Source organism: Emydura macquarii, unplaced genomic scaffold, assembly GCF_026122565.2.
Source record: "Emydura macquarii macquarii isolate MOO-44397 ecotype Brisbane River unplaced genomic scaffold, CSIRO-AGI_Emac_v2 contig_1263, whole genome shotgun sequence".
NCBI lineage: Eukaryota > Metazoa > Chordata > Testudines > Chelidae > Emydura > Emydura macquarii.
This window is the reverse complement of record NW_027131400.1, coordinates 9,196,348-9,221,536: the sequence shown is the minus strand read 5'-3', so window position 1 is coordinate 9,221,536 and position 25,189 is coordinate 9,196,348. Positions and strand designations below refer to the sequence as shown.

General features: G+C 39.5%; 1 protein-coding gene across 5 annotated transcripts in view; it reads left to right on the top strand.

Annotated features, from left to right (window-relative positions):
• Window positions 1-25,189, top strand: part of SUGCT (succinyl-CoA:glutarate-CoA transferase) — a 430,017-nt gene that overhangs the window by 325,673 nt on the left and 79,155 nt on the right. The gene's annotated exons all lie outside the window — the stretch shown is intronic.

Here is a 25,189-nt window from a genome sequence, read left to right as displayed (position 1 = left end):
AGATGAAATGGAACTTCAGATAATTTACGTTAACAATACCCCTCTAATAGAAAATACTGATATTTATGCTGATGGGAATTTTCTGTAGTTGATCTTCTCTATTCAAAGAACAGTTATGAGAAACTGATATTTCACACCTTGATACCATGGTGATTGTTGCGTTGTAAATGCTTAGATATTGTTAGGTCTGATCTGTAAAAGGTCCCCAAATATATGTTAACATCAATCCATCATTTAAAGTAAGTATTTGCCTGATGTGGTGTGACTGGAAAATAATACTTGTCAGCTTTTGCTTGTCAGCTTAGTTCTTTAATTCAACATAAATTAAAAATAGTTGCAAATTTCTTTGGAAGGGCTTGGGTATTTTTTGCTTGGCGGGTAGTAGTGGGCTATTTTTCTTGAAAGCTGAGTGTCAAGACAGGAATCGAGTTGCAGTAAAACAGCTCAAGCTACAAGGTAAGCTGTATGTTTCCACAGAATATATCCTGTGATGAAAGCTTCTTTCTTAAGTAGTCACTCTCTGTAAGTAACACATTCTTTCCAGACACAAATGGTGTTTTGTTCTTTGACTGCTAATTACAATCTAAAAAAAACCCCCAAAACCCAGCTCCCCTACCCCAAAACATACAATAAGGTTTTTAAATGTAGATCTCACTGAATCTAATTTAGTCTTTGTATATGTGTGTATGTTGAGAGACCCTTTTTAAATTCAAAAGCATCTTTTTATAGCCCTTCCCCCCCAAAAAACCCCTAATTTTTGTGGTCTTCATAATCTATTCTAAGGTAGAGAAAATCTCTTAGTTTTGACAGTGAGTTTTTGAGTATAAGCTAAGACAGGCAGATTTACAATACACACATCATTTTGGACTTTTGTTACTGATAGCCAATTGGCTAACAAGCACTATCCTCACCGAATGATCCGTATGCATTTAAGACTGTATTTAAGTTTAACTCTCACATTTATTATGTGATATGTGACGTCTTACATCCTCCATTTGTATGTTGTCCTTTACCTACAAATCCTGATGGCTAGTTAAACAGCTAATGTTATCTTTATATCATGTCCTAAATGCACAGAGTCACAAAATGCTTCAGTTATGAGAAAAGGAAGGTTTTAAGGTGAGATTTAAAGAGGAAGTGACTCAATGGTTCAGGGGAGCATTCCAGATGGATGCAGCAGCTCAAGCAGAAGAGAGACACCCAACTGTGAAAGGCCATAGGGAGAGGATAGAGAGGAGGCCAAGATTGGAGAAGCTGAGTGAGTGGGGAAGTAGGTGAATATGAGGTCAGAGAAAGAGGGTGGAGTGAGTTCTTGAAAAGTTTTGAAAAACAAGGAAGACAGTTGTGAATTGGACTGAGAGATGGCTAGGAAGCTGGCAAAGGTGGGGTTGTGATAATCCTCCCTGTTCCCCAGAGCAAGACAATCATCTGGCTGTAGCAGTCTCTAAAGAATTATTCATTAAAAATGTAGGCCACTTATAAAAGGTTTGTGCCTTGTTATTAGCTGGTTCTCAGGTGTTTTGAGTACTTTTTTGGAGGGAGGGTGGTGGTGGGGGGGGGGAGATATGTGTGCAAATAATAAATGCCCCCTTTTCACTTATCCGATAGATAAAATCTAACTAACAGCCTTGGCTCCAATCCTAAGCCCTTCAGCACTGAATTTTAGTTACTTCATGGAAAATACATACATAGCTCTTGGGGATTATGAAGTTTTAAAAAAAAATCATAGTCTATATGCAAGAAAAAGGTAGGAAATGGCAGTACGTAAGAGGAGAAAGTGATTTAATACAAAGCATGATGAATGATAATGAACTAATAATAAGCACTTGATACCTGACCTCACACTAGACTGCTATGGATGCTGAGCACCTATTCTCTGAAAATAAGGCTTTTTTAAAATGGAGGCATCCAGAAATACTAGTTACTTTTGAAAGGCTTGGTGTAAATTAGTTGCATTTACTTGCCTAGATATGGGAGGGATGAAGGTTTTTAGTGTATGCTCAGGAGTAGTTCTATTTACTTAATAACTGCAAAATATTCAGTGTACATTAAATTAAAGAAATGTTAAGTTAACATAGGTAGAAATTACAGATCGTCCAGTGTAATGTGGAGAAAGAAAAGGAGGATTTTTAAGTTTTCTGATGTCCTTCCCTTATCTCTTTCATCCATGTTTGTTACTTTGGAGGCCTGTCTGATGCACTTAGCCAGTTTTAAATCACAGATCTCTCCAGATGCAGACCAAATGTTTAGAGAAGATATTGCAAACACAAAAAATAGATAGAAGAAAAGTTTAAAAATATTCTCCAATACCTTTGCCTTGAAATATCAAGGGCATGTGCTAGCATCAAAAGGTAGTACTGTAGGCTGTTTTTTTCAGAGCAGAAACAGGCAACTGTTTGTAAACCTTGTGAAATAGAAATGGCTTTAAGCAGCAAAATTTATATCTGGATCCTGGTTTGAGATATCCCAGTGTTTTGGAGGTGTTTGTGTTTGAGGTTTCAGTTATCCCTATTATAAAAAAAACCAGTAGGGGCCATTTGCAAAAATCAGAGGGAGATTTGAATGTCAAACACTTTTTTGTTCTGGATGCAAGGGCTATTGTGCACTCCGCACTGTACTGTGATATAACAACAACTGGAAATTTCACATCATCTGTTACATGCCTTTGAATTTCACTGACTTGTTTTTAACTTTCCTTGAGGCTCCCAAAGTCTAAATAAAGTAGAAATTGATGGTTTGGGAAACTGAGGCACAGAGCAGTTAAGTGAACTTTTGAGCAAGATAAAGGAACTGTGTAAAGCCAGGAAGAGAACTCAGATTTCTTTATTCTAAGTCCTTGCCACAAGACCCTTCTTCTGCTCCTATATGGGGATCACTTCACCCATCACTAAAATGCAGCCACTTGGGAGATCAGCAGCAGTACATCAGTTTAGGAGAGGAGGTAAAGGAAAATACCATATCCAGTCACAACTGCAGGAGGAATTCAGAGAAGTAGAATGTAATTACCTGAGTTGGAATCTGGCCAGGACACTGGGGTTAACTCTTGCATGTTCAGGAAAAGCAATGTGGTCTTGAATGGCCGCATAGGCATGAACTATCTTCCAAACAGGCATCTCTGGTAGCACAGTGCCCCATCATGCTATTGCCTCAGCATGAGGGTCTGGACTAGCTGACTTCTTGAGGCCCCTTCTGGTGCTATATTTCTATGATTCCTTGCAGACTCAGAGGTTAGAATGCCACCTTATGAATACAAAATATAGGTTGTTATAAAATACTTCCCTCTTCAAAAAAAAGCCAAATAGGGATAAGTCACGTTCATGACAATCAAGAGCTGATGATAGCACTGAGCAGAGACAGATGTGGAGTGGGCAGTCTCTATGTCAAATATCCCATGCAACTCTACCAGTGAACCTCTGTAGTACCTCTGCCATGCCACTTATGGGTCGAATCTGTGAGCACAGGCTGACAGTGGTATGAAATAGCATCGAGTCATGTGTGGCTTTGTGATACAGACACATCTCCACTAGAGATAGAATGAAACCATATAATTTGTTTCTGCTTGTTTCCTGATTTCAGATTTGAGCCCGGTCTCTGCCTATGAAGAAGTAGAACGTTAGCCTGTTGTGCCACCTACTCCCCCATTAACTGAGTGAAAATGCCTTTAGCATAATGTAAATATTTTGAAACTTTTAAATTTACTTTATTTAATGTATTGTCCTGGTTTTGTAAAACGATGGTAGTTTGACCTTCCTGAGTACAGCAGACTCTCAGCTAAGGGTAATGACCCAACCGGGTCATGAACAGGTGTGAGGTGGTCTCAGTCACTTTGCCTTTTCCATATTGCTAAATGAGCTGGCTGGATTCTAGTGAGATGGGAGGAGGCGTATCCTGGTATGGCAGGGTTAGGAGTCACTGTGGTCACTGAAGTGCTGACTCTCTCTCGACTTTCCCCTTTGATTGACGGAAGTCGCAGCACATACTCCTCGTGAAACAGCCCTCAAATAAGGTTAATCAGCATTTACAGATAAGGTCAATCAGCACTAACTGGACTGTAGCATTCTAGAAATGAAACTGAATCTGCATCCAACACTGTACTCATAACTGTCCTTTTCAATCTACAGTGACCAACCTGTGTTTTTTTACCTAAACCCTAGGTAAGACTTTAGACAATTCCTATCTAAGCTGGTTTGATTGTGCAAGACATTCCTATGTTAACATTATTACTGTCCAGCATTACCTACATAAGGAAATATTCTTGCTTTTCATAAACTAAGATTACAATAGTCCTTTATATTGAAATATGAGGATGATTCTTTAAGTCCGTGTGATAGTCATTCTGCTGTTTGATTCATTCTGCCATCCGGGATTTTCTGTAACAAAACAGAATACTAATTTAGTTGGGAAATAGTTGCCTACAAACTGCTGCCCTCTAGAGTCTCATGAGAGGGAGTCATCAGATAATCGGTTCAGCACACCCACCACTATTCTCTGGAAGTGCAGTAAATTCTGGATACCAGGTGAAGTCTTGGCTTTATTGAAGTCAATGGAAGTTGTGTCATTGACTTCAGTGGAACCTGGATTTCATGCCAGGAGGTTTTAGAAAATAATCTGTTGCTTTGACATGGCTGACATGAAATAATTAAGACTTTGTGTAAGTGGGTGCAACTTGATTGACTTCAATAGAGTTTTACCCATGAACACCAGGTCTGAATTTAGACTAAGGGATTAGGATACCTAAAAATACTGGCAGAGAGAGGGGGAAGGAAATCCGTTCAGACCAGCTGTGACATAATCTGGCTAGTTTTGAAAGTTCTAGTGTCCTGTGGCTTTTGGGATCTAGAGGAACTATGTCTTCAATCATTTGTGGTTCTTCACTAGAGTGGTGGTCATGGTGGTGGGTCCTCTTTTTTATGGTAGTCTCTATATTGGTATGTATAAACCTGTTTTAGAAGGGTGTAAGTGAATTATGGGGTTGTATTTTAGCTAGATTTCATCAACTTCTTGACAGAGCAGAAATCTGTCATAGTGATCTTATAGTAGTAGTATTTATTTATTTATTTTATTTGTTATTATTTATTATTAAAACTAGCTGGGATGACTATCTTAAGAAACATGCTTTTCATTGATTTTCAGAGAACCACTAAAGCATGCTATCCTTCTGCCTTCTTGGAAACTGTTGGTAAAATGAGCACAGCATTTTCTTCACACCCAAAAGAGAGTGCAATTCCTCAATTTTGTCATCTTCAACATATCTACACATGAAGAGATTCTTGTACACACTGATCCTGAACATGTCTTTCAGGCTTTCAAAGATGATGGAAGCATTTTGGTCTTTCATGAGATGTACAATAATGTACTTAATTATTAATGGTAATGACATGTTGATCTTTCACAGAATACATAAAATATAGCATCCTTAGTGCAGATAATCCTGGATAACTAAAACATTACAGTTACCAGTGAGAGTAATGACAAACACAGGACATCTGACCTGTGAGGTTCATACTGCCTGGAGTGGGGCACAGCTGCTAAGCACAGGCATTGAAGTGGATTATCATATGATGTGGTGACAATACTAATGTCCCACGTCACTGTCTGTTATTGGCAAGTAGCAAAGATTTTGGAAATCAGCAAGTGTCTTTTTTTAGTACCTAAGTGTCTCACAGTTGCAATAATTGTAAAAGTCTTTCATGCACTAGACTATAGTCTACCTTTCAACTTCAATAAAGCAAAAATAAAATAAATGCAAAGTCATGCCTCCCCGCAGGTAGCTGGCAGTTTCAACTAGTTGGGAAAATGGTCATTGTGAGTGGGCCTAGTCTATTGACTTGTACTAAAAATTACTGATTTATAGTGTCAAGCGGTATCTAATTCTGAACAAGTTTGTCATCACATGAGGAAAGGACATGTTCTGTCTGAAAGAATTGTGTGTTATAAATTATTGGCCCAATAAAAAGTACTATTCTTCCTATTGTTGCAACTATTACATACGTCCTTTGCATTTTTTTTTTTGAAGGATCAATACAGTTGCAAATATTTTCTTGTGTTTCTGAGGTATAAAATGCTAGGACTATTGGAGTGTAGTGGGTTTCTGGAAGAGGCCAAAAGCGCTGAATGCTCTTTCTTTAGAAAGAAGAAAGTGAAAAAAGATTGCTTCTTAATTAGACTGCTGGCACTGTGCACAAGATGTCAGCCAATGCAGTGCAACAATAAAACAGAGCTGTAAAATGACATCAGAAGTTAGGAAAACAAAGAAGTTTTCTTTGAATTAGTTCTTTAAAAATAAATAGGGCTCCAAGGTTAAGTAGACAATGTGACAACTGGGGTTGGGCCCCTTACTCAGAGGAATACCATATTTGCCTGCTCAGAAATGGGGGGAAAAGGGGTAGTGGAATGGTTAAAAAAACCCTGAAATCTGTTGCTATATTTCTTGAAAAATTGACGTGGGTTCAAACTAACCCATTACAGACATGCTTGGAATATTTGACATCTGTCCTCTCCTTTTGAGAAGTAAATCAAGTAACAAAAGTAATCTATTTTTGTTCACAGTGCTGGCATACAGTTTGCAAAAGGGAAGAAAAAGCTCTCCTTTCATTAGCTGCTTGCTGACCTTAAATGATAACTTTCCTAATTACGAAAAAATGTCCTCATTATGCAGGCCTGGTGCAAGCAGCGAGTGATCATTTTAGACCTTTTGATGGCAGTGCAGACAGATAATATAAATGATTTGTAGTATAGAAAGAAGATTTCTTTACAACAGATACACTCGCTCCTCTGCTGGGATTTCTGATTCATATGAAATGGATCATTTCACCAAATGAAATATGATCAGCTTTTTAATGTGATAGAAAAATTGTCTTATTTAATTGAATTCAATCTTAAATTGGATTATTTGGGGAGAAATCAGTGTTATAATTATGTCCAGAAGAAAACCAAATAAACCCGAGGCTAGTGTTTTAGAACAGAATTTCTAAATAAACCGGATATATGTGATTTGGTATTTGTGACAAATATTCTTTGAAGGAGGGATTCATTAAAGGGTCAGCATGAAGAGCAGGAGAGCTGAAATGTGATTTTTACATAGTATCTGCTTTATTCACATTTGGCAACCAGGAGAGGAAAAAATAAGCTGTTTTTATTCCATGGTGCTGAGACCCAAATTCAGGTTTTCTTTAAAACTCATTGTAAGTGGGACATTTGGTGAAGGCCATGAACTAACTTAATACGTATTCCATCATTCCATACTGCATTTTTTCTTGTTTTTATTAATTTTCAGCATACCAAATGATTGAAAATCCAGCTACATCTAGCATAGGCTGCACTGTTGGAGCTGAAGCGTCAGATGTGCACTGAATGGCAAATGGCCTACCCAAAACACTTAGGTCGGTCTGAGGGGAGGGGGATGTTGGGGTAGTTGGATGAATACTTAATTCCTTATATCTGCTTTATGTCTCTAGTCAGATAGAAACACAAATTTCCTAGTGAAAGAATTGCATGGTTTTTCCAAGAGCTCTGCTCTCCTAGCAGAAGAAAAGCTTAGCTTCTATGCAAAGTTTCAGCACAGCAAAGAAAAGTAGGAAAGAAAGAAAAGATGTTGCTTGAGAATCTCAGTGGAAAAGCCAGCTTAAAAAAATTCTTATTGGCACTAGCCTTTTGGTTTTTAATAAAGATTAAATCCTTCTGTGACAAAACATCCCATTCCCTTGTGCCATAACAAAGTCTCTATTTCTGTTATCTGGAAGCAGTAATTACCAAGACTCAACCATGAGGCAGGAAGTTATTTTTTCTCATGTATTGGCTGCAGTGGTGATGTTGCTCCCAACACCAAGACTCCATATGGCATTCTTTGTTTAATTGTAAAAAGACAGGCCTTTCAAATTTTTAGGATTAACTCTGCAGATTACTTGGGATAATATCTTTAAACTCCCATATTTTACCCCTCTGGATTTTCCACATTTAAGCAATAAAGAGCCACTGTAAATTACCACTTGCTGGGAACAGTTCGTCATGTCAGAAATCGAAAGTATTGCAACAGAAAAAGGAAATGAATATTTTGCTTTGTGTTTTTGAAAACTGATGCATATGGTCACCATACAACCCGAGAGTTCCAATTTTTAAATTTTATTTTACCTTTTTTATTTGGATTTATGCTTGTGCTTGTTTGGGATAGCTATGGAAAAGGAACTATAATATTTGATCCCTTGCTGTTGAGTGAATGGGAGAGACCAGAAACATGTGTAGCTTGGCATGAAAGCCTGGCTGATTAACTCAGTGGAATAACTCCCTTTTGGCTGTCTTTATGATTGTTGTTTTATAACACACTCTCTTTCTCTTTTTTCCACTCTGGTCTCTTGCACACACATATGTAGGGACAACTAAGAGATTAAAGATTCCATTGAGGAAAATGTTTGAGACATTTGCCTGTGATGCAGTTGGGCATAGACCTAGGTAGAGATTTTCAGAACATGCCAAAATAGACTTCACAATAAATCCCTCTTAGTTCTGCATTTCACTTTAAAATTGTCTGTGTCTGCACATCACAATTTTCATTGGACTTTTGCTTTTTTAACTAACTTATTTTATTGATGCAGTGCTCTTTTTATATGTATTATAAATCATTTTAATGGAACAGGCTATCAGCATCCACCCCTGCTGTTCATGTGAGGCCCTCATTGTTTTGCCAAAAGTATCTCTTGCATATAGGATTTTTATTTTCAAACTTTTATTTTTTCATTCATTCTGTAACTTGGACAATTACGGCATCAGTAGTGTGGAATATACAAAATCAGCAGTGCCAGTCTTGTTTCAAGGGACTGTGGCAGCCTGTAAATTTTGTTCAAGAAACTTAGGGGAAATCAACAAGGTGGCTTAGTGAAGTGCAAACCAAGTGATCATGTTGTTCTATCCAACATGGTTCCTGCAAGAATCCTCTTGTAGATGTAGACTAGCTAGTTCTTGGCGCATGTAGAACATATTTAAAATTTTCTTTAAAGACGTTTCAACCAAATCATTCTTCTTGTCTAGTCCACATTATAAAACCCCGTGCAAATTGAAGCATAAAAGTTAAGACACCTATTTTACATTTTAGCATTCCATTTAGCACTTAGGCCTGCAATACTTGATTTGGGTTTAGTAACAATTTGGCACTCGATTTTGAATAAAAAAAAAAAAAAATAACCAAAAACTGTGCTCCCAGTTCTGACTTCATTACTGCAGAAAATGTAAAGAGTAAATTCCAGTTATAGGATATCTTGCTGTCATGCAAGACATCATTTCTGAGCATACTTTCTTATATAGAGGGTGTATCATGCTGAATTATTTCTGTTGGAGATAATAGTGTGTTGTAATATTTTATTGTTGTATCAAAATGTATTGCTTTTGACTAAGTTTCCATCAGGATGTCTGTCTCTCACACTGTATAGCCTTGTGACTAGGGCACTGGCCTGCGATGTGGGTGACCCAGGTTCTAGTGTCTACTCTGCTGGGTTTATAGTGATCTGTGATGAAAAAACATGGCTCTGAATTAGGCAGAGCAGGGACTTGAACCTGTATCTGCCCTGGTCAGTGCCTGACAGCAGAAACATACAGGCAAACCCCAAACTGAATGAAAAAGCTCAGATTTTGATCCAAAAATGGACATTTCAGCACAATTTCATTTTCACAAGAACATTCAAAATGTTTTGGTCTTGTTCCAGTGCAGAACAAAAACAAATTCTGAAATGGAATTGTTGTCCTCTCGCCAGCTTTAATTATCCCCTTCTAATACTCTTTCCATTGATTTCGATGGGCTTTGGACCAGGCCCATAAACCATTGGATCCATTCCGTCTTCTTGACTCACATATTTGATTGTGACATGAAGTACCGTGATCAGCTACCCCTAGCCATAATCTATGGTGTGCGGCAGGCTTGCTCCCCCTTATCACTTAGTGCTGTGAAAACAATAGTTCCACTGAATACCATGGGCTCCGTATCAGGTCCTATATGAATAACTGGAGTACTGGGTTTAAATCCTCCCATTTTTGGTCAAGTCACATCTTTTTAGCTTCCTCAAGTACGTGTTACCTTTTGGAGGGCAATGGTAATCTTGCGCAGTTACAGTTCTGAGCCGAGAATGCTGTTAGTCCTTCAAAAACATGTTTTCCCATAAATACCAGATGGGAGATCACACTTTAGCCATAAATAGACTAATAGGTCACTAGATGCAGTCTGTGAGACATAAGACGACCTCACTTTGCCTAGACTTTCGTATACGAAGTGCTGCTTACTCATGTGAAGCGTTAGTCAGGATCAGGTTTCAGCAGGAAGAAAGAAGCCCTCCACACAGCATTAACTAGACACCCTCTTTGACATGAAAATGTTTAATCACCCAATATGTAACATGTACAATCATTCAAATTAATGGTGTTCAGCCAAATGTAACATCACAAACACAGAAAGGCTTGAGTTACACATTCTCCCAGAAGGAATTAAACCAGTTTTTGGCTAACTTATATAAGTGAAAATTGCGACTGTCTGTGTTTATGTGCCAACAAGCGCACTTGGGTGCCTCTTGTCTGATCAAGACGGTCACCTCTTGTGTCCTTCAGGAAAAGAGAATTGCCAAACATCACAAAAGGTGACATTTGATCAGACAAGGTGCTGAGCTGCATCCACTCATCTCTTATTAATCACTTTTGGTGTTTTAAAGAATAATATTTTGGAGGGGAAAAATTTTGTTTATAGCTACTGGGATTGTGGAGATTGGAGATAATACGGATAGATGGGGGCCAAAGATGGGTAGAGTTCTATGTTACCAAGATGCGAGAGTAAACAAATGCTCTGTCCTCCCTAAGACTGCAATAGTATGTAGGTGTGGTGTCAGGGGGAGCTTCTGTGGCTGGGCCTTGTGACTTCCATAAGTTTGGATAGCTCAGATGAGCATTCCAACTTTTCTGTACTTATCTGAACTGAATTTCCCCTTCACTAGTTTGATATAGGTTTTTCGACTGTTGAAGTTTTTATATGTCTGGAGGGGTTGGTTTGCTGTCTGCTCTTATGAGTAATTTTCCTGTTAAGGCAGAGGTTTTATTATGGGTCTTTATACAATAGCAGTCATGTAGTCCTAAAAACAGGGTGAGAATTATTTAAAGAGGAAAAGGAAAGTATTATTGTAGTTTTAGAGTCACCACCAAGAAGGGGAAAATTAGAAGGTGCATAATACATTGTATTTTTTATGGAATGTAAATATAAAACCTCAAACCACCTTGCGACAGCCCATCTTAGCTCTTATATAAGTAATCAACAGTTGTATTCATCTGTGCCTGAAAAGTCGTTTACTTGTAAGTGGGAGAGAGCTTAATTTTCTAGTGGGTTCCCATCACTTTACTTTTATATATTACACACCATTTTGTATATTACACACCACTTTAAGATGATATATTGTCACTCAAACTCACTTTATTATCTGAAGTATCTGTGGTAAGCAGATGTTGCTCCTGCCTGACAGTATTTTTTTTTATTAAGCCTTTATGCGATTATCTTCACACCTGCACAGATCACATTTGGGAATGCTTTGGGAAAGGGTCCTGACTGGGCACTCAGGTGAAAGGATAGTGTAACTCTGCCTTTGCTGTTACTATTTGCAGCATTGTAGCTAAGTTGGTCCCAGGATATTAGCAAGACAGGGTGCGTGGAGTATTATCTTTTATTGGAACAATTTCTGTTGGTGAAAGAGACAGGCTTTTGAGCTACACAAAGCTCTGCTCTGCTCACACCGCAGGTGCATGATCCATTGGCCTTCCTCATTGATGGAGTATAGGGCTGGGCTTTCATTGCACTGGGCTAAATAAAACCTTTGAGGTGCAGGTACAGTACCATTGTGCATGGTCCAGTGCTGTGGGTAACCTCTCACACATTCAGCCTAATATTGCAAGCCTTGCTCCTGATCCAAAGTAAGTCATTCCCTGAATCATATTCACTTTCCCTCCCTTCAGCTGACATCAACCACAGCTTGCACTTCCTCTTCACTCCCCTTCTCACCCTTCTCCTACATCACAAAAGAATGCCTGTGTATATATATACTGGCTGTGCAATGCTTTCCATTGGGAGGAATGGGGTGAAGCGTGAATTCTGATTACCCTAATCTCTGCACATGTAACTGTACATGTTCTTATTGGTCATGAATTTCAGTCGTCTTGATAAAACAACTGAAGTACTGTCTGACTTCTTAGTACTTGGTTCTGGGTATTTACTATTTCAGTCTCTAACTGAGGTGCATGGTAGTTGATCAAGACAGCATGCCCAATTAAAATAATTTCATTCTTTCTGAAGAACTGCAAGCAAATCACCTCACATAAACTCATCTCTGACCTGCTTCCAGACCCCTGAAGGACTTGCACAGCTCTGATAAATTAAATAAGTCTGTATCCTTACATCTGTTTCTGTAAGATATATTATCCAGCATTTCACAAATTCCCACACCAGTTCATGTAGCCCAGACTCTGCACTACAGCCTCCTCTGTCAGGTATTGTTCTCAGGAGGGGTCTCCAGATGTTGTAAAACTCCAATATGTGGCCTTTATTCATAGCAGTCACCTTTTTCATTATCAGAGTTTTAGTTAGATACAGGCTCCACAGTGTGAGCAAAGGAGGACATCTATCCAACCCAGCAGAGCAGGATATATTTGCATACCACAGAAAAGGGCTAACTTTAAGCATTTGGGAAGTCCACCTGAAACATTCCGTAGTGTTGTAAGATCTCCCAACAGACACATACATTGAGTGTTTAAACCCCTTCTGCCAACTCCCCCCTATATTAATAGTACTGGTGGGATTTGTGAATAGCTCTTTCCAGTACGAACTGATAAAAGGACATATCCACCAAAAACAACGTTAGCTTACAACTGTGTCCTAGTATATTGTATGTAATGTGTCGCCCTGATTAAAATGTTTGCATTCGATGATTGGGTAGAGTAATGTGGCTGTAAGATCTTAAAGGGTGTCTCTTTTGATTCCACTCTACTAAAATAGTTTTAACTTTCAGAAATGAAGCTTTGAACACATCATTGTCTCTCTCTAAATTCCACAAAGGATCTTCTGGATTTTGCCAACAAAAGATTCAAATTAATCATTTAGCAGTTTACACTGTGGAGCTCATAGATTTATTTATGTATGGGCCATTTTTGTTGGTTTTTTTTTTTTTTTTTTGTAAATAAGAATAAATTAATGTGCTACCTGACTCTTAGATTTGGGTGGTGATATAAAGATGTAGTTGTAAATAACTAAAAATGAAATTTACAAGAGATTGTGCAGAAGGACTGTAAGAGTTCAAAGAAGTGCACATGAGATCCAAACCCACCTGACAAAGACATAATGCTTCCCTCCTAGGAAATTTCTCTGGGACTCTCCTTGAGCTAGAGCTGGAATGCAGACTTTTTTTTTGAAAGTGCATTTAGATTAATAAATCAAAAATGAGATAGGACCCATTGTAGCATTGCTACCTCATGTGTTCTGTTCTGTTTTATATAGGTTTTTATTCCACACTCTGAGCATCCTTCTTGTAGTGCTGTAAGCAATGTGACTAACATCTGTCACCTGTTCTTTGTTCTCTCATCCTCTCCCAAAGGGGAGAACCATGTGCAGTGGGGTGTTTAGGTAGGGTTTTAGGATTGGGTTTTTTTTTTAAATATGCATTCTGCTTTGTATTTATGACAAAAGGCAATATCAAAGAAGTAGGCCTGCACATGGAGCAGGAAGTGGTGAGATTTGCTGGTTCTTAGTTCCCAGGGGAGTTCATCCCCTGGTCTCAGACCAGTCTCCAAGAAGTCCTGTCTCCTGCACAGATGAGCTTTACCCTTGTTTGAGAGTTCGATTATGCCAGAGGAGCAAAGTTATCAGCCATGGGTGTCCATCCTGGACATTTAGGTGGTCTTTTAGATACCCTAGGCCCAGACCATGGAGTGCCTTGAAGATAAGGAACAAGACCTTAAGCCTGTTTCAAAATTCTTGGGGAAGCCCAGTGTAGGGAGCAGAGGACAGGCACATGCTTGCTGTAGTCTGTGTTGCTGAGGAGACATGCTGCAGCATACTGAACCAGTTAGAGTTTCTTCAGTGCTAAAGGCTTCTTGCTCATTATATTGCATTGCTGTAAAAGGGATGAAAGTGTGAGTAACTGATGTCAGACCACTGTCTGTCAGGGTGGGATGAAGTCTCCTAGCCAGCCAGAGATGATAACATTACTTGAGGATGCTGCTGTGTGAAACTTAGTGTTAGAGAGGAATCAAAGAGTGCTCAATTACAGACCAAACTGACCAATTCTTCTTCAAGATGGACTCTGCATATTCCCACTCATGGGATGCTCCATGTTGCTTCATGGAAGGTGAGGAAACCTTCTTCCTTGGATCCATTACCCTCTGATCCGGACGAGCCAGTGAAGCAAGGGCATACTGCAACACCGGTGACTGAAAGTACAGCACCTCAGCACATAATTGTTCAGGCACAAGTTCATACATCAGACCTGACATGGGATCCACCAGGTGTGCAGTCAGTTATGTTACTGGAGCAAGGAGAGACCATACTCCAACAGTTTAAAATACGTCTGTCTCCAGAAGAGAAAGAACATGTAGAGGAATTGGGGGATTCTCCTTTTCCTCCACTTCCAAGGACACCTGTTACTTTATAATTTCAAAAAAGGTGGGCCATCTTTTGCCCTATATTGGATTTAAGAAAATTAAATACCCACATAAAGAAATTTTGTTTCCACATGTTGTCTCTAACTTCCTTAATGCCTTCTCTTGCAGTTCGGGATTTAAAAGATGCATATTTCCATATGTCAGTTAGACCTTATCAGTGATACCTGTGTTTTGTGGTGGGACAGGACCGTTTTCAGCGTTGTCTGGGGAAGATATCCTAATGCATGTAAAACAAATATATTATCTTTTTGCCAATCTAGGATTATAAGTAAATCGGGAGAAGTCAATTGTGATCCCAACTTAGAGGATCCACTTTATTGGTGCAACACTAGATTTGACTGTGGCAAAGGCTTTTCTTCCAGAAGAAAGGTTTATAAAGTTGTCCATAAATCTCCACAAAAACCAGTATTGTTTTTTCTGTGGCTGCTAGGTTAATTGGCTTCAACCACATCAGTGGGCTAGATGGACCATTGGTCTGACCAGTATGGCCGTTATTAGAAACCTGAATATTATTGTGATTTTTGCTGTAAAGTGACCTGGTTGCCATATTCATACTCAGCATATTCACAGTCCCCGCCTGCCTTTCCCCACTATCTCAGAATCCTATTTATCAAGAGGTTTGTAGTCACAGGGGAAGGAACTGAGGTAGCACCATGTCCCAGCTATACCCTCTCCTTGGAAAGTTCGAAGTTCTCTGAGGGAAGGGGCAAGGGAGAAGCATGAGAGCTCTAGTGGCTACTGCTACTTAAAGCAGTACCATTCAGGCTGCACTGGTGCAGAGCATCCCATGAGTATGAATATGCAGAGTCCATCTTAAAGAACCGTGGTTACAGGTGAGTAACCTTCAGTTCTGGATTTGTATTTTCAACCAAAGGACACTTCACCATGGCTGCAAATTCTTCAGAATACATTCCTTTGCCCACAAACATTACCTCAGTCTTGCTTGGGTTCAGTTTCAGCCAGCTTTTGTTCTTCCATGAGCTAGTCTTGTCCAAGCACTGGGCCATCTTGGTGGCAATGGTGTGGTTGTATGCGGTGAAGAATAGGTAGAACCTTCTGTTATCTGCCCATTGTTGTCACTGTTGCGTCATCTGACCCCTTCACCTCGTGGTTGCATGTAGATGTTGAAAAGAATGCGAGAGACCCTTGTGGGTCTCCTGTGTTGCTGGGAGATCAGATGCAAGCTCATGCCAAGGCCCAGGGTATGATAAATGCAAAACTGGAAACTAGTCTGGCTTGCTTGTGGATTAGGATAGTTAGATAGAAGTGTTATAAGAATGTGTTTCGTGTTTAGACTTTATGGAATGCTGTATGTTTTAATCATACTTATAATGTCCGTATCCCAAGGCACAAAATTGTACTGAGTGTTTGCATTGTAAACCTCTGCAATTGTGTAACTCATCAAACAGAAAAAGAAGCATTAATAAAGTGCTCGTCCTGCACATAAGATGGCCCATTGAAGGCAAATGAGGGCATTGTGTAGCATCGAAGGAGAGAGACCTTGTTGCGTGCATTCCTCACTCTCTCCAAAAAGGGGAGGCCTGCTCATGAACCCATCCCATCAGCTTGGATTCTGGGCTGAAGGGGATAAAAATCTCTGACAAGGAGAAACTGGGATCTTTGTGCTACCTGGACTCTGAGGGGCAAAGATTCCTGAACATTAGCAGGAGTTCCCCAGGCTGCTTGGCATGAGTCAGCCCTAAAGGACATAGAGCAGCTTATTATAGATGCTTAAGTTACCTTTATAAATCTAAGACTGTAACTCATTTGTGAGTGTAAGTTTCCTGTTTTAACCTTATAGATCACTCTCTTTTTTCTTCTCTTAGTTAATAGGTCTTTAGTTAGTTTATTCCAGGATTGGCTTCTGGTGTTATCTTTGGTTTGAAATCTGAATACAACTGACCTAGGGTAAATGACTGGTGCCTTGGGATGGAGATTAATAAAACTGGAGAAGCTTGGAGAAGAGATGACTAAGAGGAGATATTATAGAGGTTTATAAAATCATGATTGGCGTGGAGAAAATAAATAAAGAAGTGTTATTTACTCCTTCTCCTAACACAAACTAGGGGTCACCAAATGAAATTAATAGGCAGCAGATTTAAAATGAACAAAAGGAAGTATTTCTTCACACAACGCACAGTCAACCTGTGGAACTCCTTGCCAAAGGATGTTCTGGAGGCTGAGACTATAACGGGGTTAAAAAAAGAACTAGATAAATTCATGGAGGTTAGGTGCATCAATGGCTATTAGCCAGGATAGGCAGGGATTGCTGTTTGCCAGATGCTGGGAATGGCTGACGGGATGAATCAATTGATGATTACCTGGTCTTTTCATTCCCTCTGAAGCACCTGGTGTTGGTCACTGTCAGAAGACAGGATACTGGACTAGATGGACCATTGGTCTGACCCAGTATGGCCATTCTTATTAGTAACCTGCATATTGTTGTGATTTTTGGTGTAAAGTGACTTGGTTGCCAAGATAGACTGGAAAGCCCAAGGGGACTTCTGTGACTCCATGGTAAGACTGTTATAGTGCTTTAGGAGTTGACACTCATTTATGGATTGGTGAAATCTAATTATAGAACGCTCAACCAGTTAGGGGTTGGTGCCCTGCTTTGTAACAGTCTGCCCTAAGGTTGGTATTCTTGCTTGTGAGCCTTTCCAGGCAGTGTGACAGATCCATAAGAAAGGAGGCTGGTCGTGAAGGTGTAGTTTCCCATCATTACTCATTGGATGCTTCATTCCAGAAAAGTCTCAATCCATTTTAGCACATTATCTTGTACTCTTGTCATCTTTCTTAGGCATGACAGAAGTATTTCATGGTCAAGAGTGTTGGGTATTGCAGAAAGGTGCAGGAGGATGAGACTGGATGCCTGCCCTTCATCCATTGACAACAGAAGATCATCCATCAGTGTCAGGATCCCAGCAAGGGGATTCAGGGCCAAAGGTCAGAGTAAGGGCAAACCTGAGGTTGGGAGTAGCCAACAATTTCCTTGTTGGGTTCCAGACTAGGGTTGCTACCATGGGTCAGTGTCCGAGTCAGGTTTCAGGGGTCGAGTCAGGAGGCGGAGTCCAAATCAAGATGAGGTCATGCCAGTAATTCAGGAGCATATGGGCAGGAATGGTCATGGCAGCTACAGAAGATATTCGCTATTGCCTGAGCACTTCTGGAATGCTTCTTGGGCTTATATAGGGCAGGGAGCCAATCAGGAGCCAAGTGGCTGCTGTTTGTCAGACTCTTGAGGTGGAGCTTCCCCGGTCTGTGTCTAAAGCGGGTTATGGGAAGTGGAGCGCAAGCTGGTTATAGCTGCTGCTGGGTGGCAGCTTGGAGATGCCAGCTAGCTGGTAGCTCTGCAGGCCTGGGTTCTAAACACATGGGCCCTTACAATCAGTATCACTAGAGCAGTTTCATGTCCTGGACTGAATCCAGGTTTTCTAGTTTTAATTAGACGAGCTTGTCGTTGGCCTTTGGCTAGCATCTCTATGAGTTTGCTCACAAATGGGAGGTTTGACACTGGGCATTAGTTGTCTAGACCCAATGTATCCAGGGTGAGTTTCTTTTTCATAGATAAACAGAACACTTGTATTTCTAGGACTGGCAATCTGGCACCTTTAATCAGCACTGAAATCACTTAACTTCTTGAGTTTATATTAACAAATAAATTCTTTAGCATTTGAAGCCAGAGCACTTGTTCAGATTTTCACAAAGGAAATTAACAGCATCACTTAGTTTTTGGTTGTAAAAATGTTCCAGGCATCAGAGCTTGACCTATTCATCATCCTCCCTCCTCAGCTTGTATTACAAACAACAAGATTTACAGATTCTCCTTTGTCCTGTCATTCTGGGCCACCGTTGAAATTCATTTTATGCCTGATGCATATTCCTGCTGATAGTGCCAAGTACTTTAAATGCTTGGCTCTGTCCACCGTTATCTTCCCTACCTCTTCCCTACCTTTGGATTAATTGGGATCTCCACTGTGGGCATAGGAGGATCTCCTGGAGATAGCAGTACTGGCCTAACTTAGACTTATGCAATGAGTTGGTTGTCATATGCCAGATGTTCCAGGTTTCCAACCACAATCAGTTTAGAAACACAGGAATTGCTGTACCATATCAAACCAATGGTGCATCTAGTTTAATAATCTCCTTGCTGTGTGGCCAATGCTTGATTCTTTAGAGCAAAATTAACCCTCCCCCATCACTATCATTGTATTACACCATCCAATTGTGCAGTGTTGTCCATGGGAGAAAACGTTTTCTCCTGACCCTCGGCAGGCAGTCAGGGTACACCTCCAGGCATGAACTTTGATTGCCCTTCTCATTATCTCAGATTTTATGACTAAAGATGTTTTGAATTATGATAAATGATTCACGATGATAAAAATGTGGATCACTGTGCAGTTGAGATTTATGAGAGGTCTTGGTTGACCCTCAAATTGTCTTTTTATAAACGTACAGTTTTGGTTTTTTAGCAACTTTACTGTATGGTGGTGTAACTGGAGTAACTCAGGTTACAGGTATCCACAACTGTCCAAGTTGGCATATTTATCTTGTGTGTTGCTATCCACCGGTGGGAGTTCTGTTGTCAACAGACTGAACCTGCTTACCATTCCCTCAGTAAAAGGGAATTATAGTGAGCACTTGTGAAATCAGAGTTGAATGGATTACATTTAGTATTAACTTTAATCAGAGTTTTGCCCGAGTAAGGAGTTAATACTGAATAAGGCACTAACAATATGTGAATCAAATCCCGATCTAATTCCAGTTAGTGGGAAAATTTCCACTGATTTCAGCAAGAACAGGATTTGACCCCCAAAGAAACAAAATTATTTACTCCCAGGATTTTGGTTATCTTTCTACCTTACCCTTTCACATGCCATATTTCTAGGGAGCTGTTCAGTGTTGGTTTGTAGACCCCAGAAGCATTGTAATGTGACATGAGATGTATCCCCATCATTTTAAAAGACCCTCAGTTATGAAGAATTATGTTCTCACAAGCTACTGACTTCAGGCCTCATTGAAGTCCATTATTGAAACAGTTCCTTTTTGACATATACTGCACATGATCGTAATCTTCCCATTTTGGGGAGCCCCAAAGATCAGCATTGTAAACAGATGTTATTAATGTCCTCTCACCATTGTTCAAACATTACTAGCTTAATAAAATGGCTTTTAAGTATTCTCTCAGTGCAGGCAAAGGCAAGCCATTCTGCCTTGAATACCTTGACTCTACAGAGTCACAGACTGAAATCCCAGCAAGGTTGACTAAGCACTTTGTATTTTGGAGATAGATACATTGAGTTTCAGCTGTGGGTTTTTTGTTGAGATCTTAAAGAAGGGGACCTGTCTGTTCTGAGTGGATGTGAGAGATTCACACTTTTCATAATGGTAGGCATTTGCCCAGGTATGCGTGTCCAATTTTCCATCCCTTCTGAGGTGGTGGAACGTCAATGGTCCAAGATCACATTTTATACGTCCTAGATAGATGAATAGTTGTTTCATTGCAAATCCATCTTGCTCAATTCTGCTGTAAAAATAAGTTGGAAAGAGTGCCCCCAGTGCACCATACAAAGTGTGTTTATTTTTATATATATATATAACATTTTCATGTGTGACTAGTGATTTTGAGAGTCTTATTTTTGGGGGGCCCAATTTAAAGAGGGCAGATTATCAGAAAGAGCTGAACAACTGCCCTCTGAAAATCAGGCCACTTTTAAGGTGTTTCATTTTGCACGCCCAAACTCACTAGTCACTCTTGAAAATGTAGGCTGGACATAGTCTGCACCCTTTTCTTCTTCATTTATTGAAAAATTAAGTAAGATGAATTTGCAACGAGCCATCCATACATCATTGTTGTTAGAGTTACAAAAATAGTAATGTTTTGTGGTAATATACAGCAGTGCCTGCCCTCCAGCCGAAGCTCTAAAATCACTTTGCAAATTTAATTATGCCTCACAGCACTCCTCTGAGTTAAGGAAGCATTATATACAGTTGGGCAAAAGGACAGACAGGCTAATAGGCTAAATTTATTTGACTGTTCTTAAATGTAAATGTTTTATATTTTACAATGCAGTGCTTTGGAAAGGTCCCATGCTTATGTGCAATGCCGCTATCACACATTTAGTGGCAGGGCAAGCCTCCCAATGCTGCCCGTCAGGGGGCCTCAATCCAGTCCTGGAAGGACCACCTCATAAAGAGAATCGTTACATCTCCAGTTCATTTAAAACTTGTCATCTCTGCTGAGATGATTACTCTGCTCTCCAGTGGTGCCAGTTATGTAGTACCGATGGTTTTCCAGAAGTTGACAGATGTCCACCAGGAACTGGTCTGAGACCACCAACTGGTTTTAAATACAAAGGTGATATTTCCCCTGTGTTTTCCATTTGGATGTATTTTAGAATACTGTTAACAGCTTGTCTCCTGCTGTTTAGTATGGGGAGTACATCCCCAGACACATTTTGTAAGGTCAGCTACTGTGCAGTAACCTGTTCTACAAGATTTGTGGAGATGTGAATCCACATCAATCAGAGTTGGAGTGAGCTCAACAACTAGCTCAGTGACAACCAGATGTCAGTGCTATAAATTTACTTCCCAAAGAAATCATTGACATGGGCTTGGCCTATAGGCACCATTCCATTCTTTTACTGTTGTGGTAAAATGGTAACTCTTTTTTCATTAAAACAGTAAATGTGACGACATTAAAATCTTCTAATTTCCAGCATAAAATAATATAATACTTCACAATATTATTGTGTTTTTATGCAAGGAACTCTATTATGTCTTACAACACCTATAGTGACGTGTTGTCACACTTATTATATAGATAGGAAAGTTAAAACACAGAGGGGTCAAGGGACTAGTCCAAGGTTATGCAATGAGTCAGTGGCAGCACTAGGAATAGATCCCAAAAGTCAAGCCATCCTTGTTCTAATCATCTTTTGATGAGTGTTACTGTGGCATTTCAAGTATGGATTGGATGAGAGCACATCTCTCTCAGATGAGAGTGAAGGGACTGAGTCACGTCAGTCATAGCTGACAGACTGATGATAGGAACATTTGAATGCCCGGTGTATAGTCCCTTTCTGTTACTTTGTTCATTTGTAGGTTTTTGTTCTTGATGGAAATGATTTCAGTTATGATTTATTACTCTAGCAAGTTTTGGCTTAGGACGATGATCATTCAGGAAAATGAAAACCTTCCATGCCATTTGAAAATGCCATAAGAGTGAATACCATTGTGGTATTCGGGAGATTTTCAGTGCACTCAGTTTAACTGCATGTTTCAATTTTCCTACTTCTCAGTTTCCATTGTTTGCAGGGGAGGGTGTTGCTGGTATTAAATTAAACCCTACATTTTAACATGGTTTAAGGACTGTTTCTGAAAGCTTATTCTATGGGGACCACAGTACCATCTCCCTGCTCAAAAGGTAAAGAACCAAGAGTTTATTCATAAGATTTTCCATGATCTATTTCCCAGGCTTAGCTTTTCAAATAACGTTTCCTTTAAAAAATACTTTGCTGTCTTGCAGTTCAATTTCCTGTAGCACCGGTTATGTTGAGAATCACAGTCACAGCATTATCTGAAAGTTTCTGGATTGCAACGTGCAAACTAAGCTGGGAGGGGTAGAGGAAAAGGAGGGAGGGAGAAGGTTCTTTCCATTCCTAAAAGTAATTGTCCTGATGTGATGGAAATTGCAGTCACCTGCCCAGTGCTGGAAAATCTCTGGCTGCAAGGAAGTCTACCGCAGCATCACTTCATTACCGTTACCAGCAGCCTCACGCTGGACAGCAGCTATGATGAGGCTGATAAAGGCAGGATCCTGAAACAACAAAAACAATTGGGGATTGCAGTTGTAAAACAGCATAGATCTGCACAGTTAGTCTACTGCACAAAAGGGTTGTATTTTGTTGTTTGTGGCAGGAGTTTGAGAGTCAGGAGGTACAGGGCTCTAGATTCTTAGTTATTCCAGTGTAAATCCAGACTCAGTTAATGTCAGTTGAGTTACTCTGGTTTTATCCTGGTGTAACTGAGATCAGAATTTAGTTCATGAGTTCTGTTCCCAGCTCTGTCTATGGTTCACTGCGAGACATTGAATGAGTCTCTGATGGCCTGATTTTCAGAGGTGCTGATCACTCAAAACTCCCATTGAAAGCATTGGGTGCTTAGCACATTTGAAATCATGCCATTAACCTCTCTGTTTCTCAATTTACCAGCTGTAAAACTACTCATCTAGTGGAGGGCTGATATTTAATTTAATTTATCCTTTTTTTGAAAAGTGATTTCAGATTCTTGGATGAAAGGCCATATACAGTATGTGCAATGTAATATTTACACTTCGTACACGAGAAAAAAATGCTTCTCACTATATGAACTTCAAAAACATGTAGGCAAGCAACAACAATAGATCTTTCATTTTACCTGTGTTAGTGGATCTTTCTCTTTTCTCCTACACTCCTGATTATTTCATAGAAGCATCTGGTGGCTTTCTGTCTAACTTGCAAATAGAAAGCCAAACACCTGTGTGCCAGCTGAATATTTGTATACATAAGTGAATATTTGGACTGTTACTGCCAGCCCAGATTCTAACTGAAATCAGTGTAATATTCCAGTAGGTATTTTCTCCTGCTTGATGTTAATGTTATTTTGCAAAGGAATAACACTAAAACTGATCTGTTAAAATGTTCTTATACCTTAAACTATCACTCTCAATTTGAAAATTACTTCTGTCTGAACATCTTGTAACATCTATGGTTACAGGTAGCACCTAAGGTCACTATAACTAAAAGACATTAACAAATAAAATTCTCTATTTTTGCAGTTTATTTACTTTGTGCATTTGGGAATTTCAAATACATATCTACACAATCATTCCCACAGGTTTTCTGTGTAATCAGTTAGCAGAGAGACAAATGGACTAACTGAAAAAAAAATCCTTATAAACATCACCTAGGTCAGCAGAAAAATCCTTATAAATGGAAACATTTATTTAAAAAAAATATTTCAGGACATTGCGTGAAATTCTGCTCCCCCCTGAAGTCTTTGGGAGTTTTGCCTTTGATTTCAGTGGGGACAGGATTTCACCCATAATGTTTAACGGGTGCTCTGTCACAATAGATAATGTTTTAAAAGCTAGTCAGTTTTAAAAAAACTCAAATTGGCAATGTCCCCTTAAGTCATATGTTGCATATTAATGAATATGCTGTATTCAAAATATATTAATAAAAACTCAAAATTAATTAATACATCCCATGCTTTATATTTTTAATTCTATGACAGAGTCATAATCTGAGTACAGCACTTTAAGTCCCAGTTCTGAAAATGAAAACCCGTGGAAGACTGGAGTCACTTAACTTCTCTGTTTCAGTTCCACTATCTGAAAAATGGAGAATAATACTACTTACGGGGTGTTGTGTGGTGTAAACCTTTCACCTGACCCAGATATTCTCAATGCAGTACTCCTGTAATGCTGCAACTCTTTGAGTGGACAAGGATGGTTGCAAGCTTTCTCAGCTCCTTCTGCACAACCTCCTTCTGCAATTCCCAGACCAATAGCATCTCCAGCTGCTTCTCTCTAGAACTCCACAGTCCATTCCTGCAGTTCTCTGTCCAGCTCTTCACCTGTTTCCTCACTTCTACAGTTCCCAGCTGGGTTGTGTCTACAAATTCTGGCAGTTCCCCTCTCAGCTGGGCACACCAATTCTGATCTGAACACTTCTTCACTTCCTTCTCCCCACCTAGCCTCATCTCTAGTTACCCAGCTAGGCACTTTTCGAATTCCTTCACACACCCCTGGTCATCTACAAATATTTGGTCATCTACAAATATGTGAATGGTGACATTACAATAATGGTAAATACAGAAGTAGTGGCCTTAAATTGTGAAATGGAAAATTGATATTGAATATAAAAAAATAGCCTGACAAAGTGACATATCAGTCTGTAGAATAAGCTCCCCAGTGCAGTGATGGAAGTTTAATCACTTGGAACATTTACAACTAGCTTGAAAGATCACTAGGGTATGAACAATATTGTAGGAAATAAGCCTGCATATGTAGAGAGATGGACTCAATGACTGAATAGCTCTTTACCACCTCTAATTAATGTGATTCTATAAGAGAGAGAGAAATGGAAGAAATGGTGATAAGTCATAAGAACTGTTTTGTGTAGGGAAAGAGCCCTAGAAAATGTGGCATGCTATGATGCTTGCTAACATTTTATAATATAAATTTTTGTAACAACATTTTATAATATTAATGTTAAAATATTATTCAGCAAAGGGTTAAATCTGAACCTATGATTCCCAGAAAACTCATCAGAATTCATATGAAAAAACTTGAAGGCCTTAATTTTAAATGACCCCAGGCAGACAGCAGGTCATGGCCTTTTGGGGAATTTGAAGCAGAGCACTCTTCAGGGAACAATACAAGTTTGGAAGGTCAAGAGCTGATTCCTAATCATAAGTGCAAACGCTCTCATGTGTATCTAATGAGAACTGGGAAAGATTATTGAAGCATGTTGAT